We start from the raw sequence: 2758 nt of genomic DNA, 5'->3' as shown, positions 1-2758 counted from the left end.
CTTTCCCCTTCAACGTTCATACTAGAGACAAAGTGACTTTTCACCAACTTCCCAGTCGGAGAGTCTTCAGAATAGGACTATTTGCCTACTAGTGAAAACTCCCCTCTCTGAAAGGTTTTTAATCTATCCTCCAGTTCTGAAGGACAGTTAGGACTAGTACTTTCAATCAACATATTTTATTCCATTTCTTTGAATATAACATTCCATTATCTTTGTCATCTGCAAAGTTTCTGCTGAGGAATTTGTCAGTAACATTAAGATAAAACAGCCCAGTCAGCGGCCACCATCCTGTGGGAGCAAAACCAATGCTTGGCTGGGAGCAGCCAGAGGGGAGGTCTCTGGCCAGTGTCCCTTCCACCTGTCCACAAGCATGGGGAATATCTTTGCAAACCTCTTCAAGGGCTTTTCTTCAGGGGAGGGGGGAATGCTCATTCTCATGGTGGGCCTGAATGCTGCAGGTAAGACAACAATTCTGTACAAACTGAAGCTGGGCGAAATTGTGACCACCACTCCTACCATTGCTTTCAACGTGGAGACAGTTGAATACAAGAATGTCAGCTTTACCGTGTGGGATGTGGGCGTCCAGGACAAGTTCCAGCTCCTGTAGCACCTCTACTTCCAGAACACCCAAGGTTTGATCTTCGTAGTGGACAGCAGTGACAGAGTGTGTGAACTAGGCCCTACAAGAACAACATGAGGATGCTCGCTGAAGATGAGTTCCGAGATGCTTTGTCTCAGAACAATGCCATGAATGCTGCTGAAATGCAGACAAGGTGGGGCTGCATTCTCTATGCCACAGGAACTGGTACATTCAGGCCACCTGTGCCACCAGCGGGGACGGGCTCTAAGAAGGACTAGACTGGCTGCCTAATCAGCTCCGGAACCGGAAGTGAACCAGACCTCTCTCCAACCCTCCCTCACTTCCTTCTCTCTGGCCTCTGCTTTCCTCTCATGTGGCAAACGTGCGACTCTGCGGTCCCAGAAGCTGTCTCCATGGGTTGGTCACAGTGTGCATCGCACCGTGCTGTACATGCGCAGATGCAGCCTGCAGCCAGGTTTTTATTTAATGTAAATAGTTTGTTTCCAATGAGGCAGTTTCTGGTGCTTCTATGAAATATTACTGAGCTTTTCTATTGCAAAAAGAGAATCAAGTCACGGTCAGTACAGAGAAGGGATTTGAGTGTAGGGGTCCTTGTCCTCCAGGAACTATTGGGCTGTAGACTGGTGTCGGTAGCCATTTGTTGGTTGGTTTTGACCCCAAATTCTGCATTTTTTAAAAAAAATAGTTAAAAATACAGAACAAGAACACTTCAACACACAGAACAGAGACTTTGACTAGCGCAGGTTTGGCAGTTAATGGCCTGAATGCTAGTTATCAGATCACTTGTTTCCCAGTGGGAACAGGAGACAAGGCGACGAACAAACCACCATCCGCTGCATGGTCGCAGTAGAGCCACCGTGACTCGCCTGTCTTTGGGTCACCTGCATTCCGTAGCATCCTAGTTCTTGTGCTCACACGGTCACCTAGGGGTGGGCTGGAGCCATTTTGGGGTGCAGGCCCAGTGGCAGCCTGCTTACCCATCTTACTCTTGGGCCCACTTGGATGCGCTGGCAGGAGGTCCGGATCTTACCAGCAGGAGTGCAAGGCAGGAGGGTCGGTCCATTACAGACACACATCCTGAAGCACCCCCATCTCCATGTGTGAAGTAGCTTCCTCCCTCGGCCTGCAAGGGTCTTATTCGTCATCAAAAAATGAGTTTTACTTTTCTCTTTTGTATTTTGATAAACACTGAAGAAGCCTGAGCTGTTAAATTTATCCCGGGGAAATCACAGAACTGGTTTATTTGGTGTCATAGAACCTGTGACCGCTTTCAATACATGATTAGTAATCCACTGTTCTGTATACTTGGTTTCAGTTTTCATTGCGACGAGCACTGTAATTATAGCTATTAGAATAAAGCTTCTTAACTATTAAAAAAAAAAAGAAAAGAAAAGAAAAAAGAACAGCCCAAAGACATAACAGGAATCATTATGTAGGGATAAGAGGGTAAAGTCATAAGGATGGTACAAGTTTAACCATGTTTAACCCAACACTGAGACTTCCAGATATATAGAGTTAATGCAAATAGAACACAGAAAATGTAGAATGCAGGGGTTGTAAAGAAACATAATGCCACACTTTCAACAATGTAAAGGTTATTCAGACATAAACTCCGTAAGAAAACACACACACACACACACACAATCTATTCCAAAGAGCGATTGATCGAACCGACATGCAGAGACCAGTGCATTTAATAGCCACAGAGTATCCCACTGAATTACACACAGAACAGTTTCCAGGGAAAGTCAACTGTTAGGACACACAGTAAATCACAGTTAACTCAAAAATCTTCAGGGCACATCAAGCGTATTCTCAGACCACTAGAAAATGACAACAGGAGGGAAACTGGAAAACTAATCAATATGTGACATTTTCAAAAGCGTTGGTGTGAAAAATCTCATGATTGGAAGATGCAACTATGATGTAAAACATTGTCATCCCAGTAATAATAGCATCGAACACTTAAAAGCCATTGGCTTCTAAAATGCTTGTGCACAGACCTGATGCCCTGAGTTCAATCCTAGGGTCCCACAAGGTGGCAGGAGAGAACCAACTCTCAACAGGTATCTTTTGTACTCCCAGAATGCTTCATAGAACACACACACACTCTCTCTCTCCCTCCCTCCCTTCCTCCCCCCCTCTCTCAATCACACT

General features: G+C 45.2%; 1 pseudogene across 1 annotated transcript; it reads left to right on the top strand.

Moving 5' to 3' along the window:
• Positions 1 to 370: 370 nt before the first annotated feature.
• Positions 371 to 893, top strand: LOC308421906 (ADP-ribosylation factor 1-like; annotated as a pseudogene). The gene has a single exon. The product of its transcript is annotated as an ADP-ribosylation factor 1-like (transcript).
• The last annotated feature ends 1865 nt before the right edge of the window (positions 894 to 2758 follow it).

The sequence above is a fragment of the Micromys minutus genome (assembly GCF_963924665.1).
Source record: "Micromys minutus genome assembly, chromosome: 6".
In the NCBI taxonomy this organism is placed as follows: Eukaryota; Metazoa; Chordata; class Mammalia; order Rodentia; family Muridae; genus Micromys; species Micromys minutus.
Note: the sequence above shows the minus strand (reverse complement) of the source record. Positions and strands in the feature narration are given on the sequence as shown.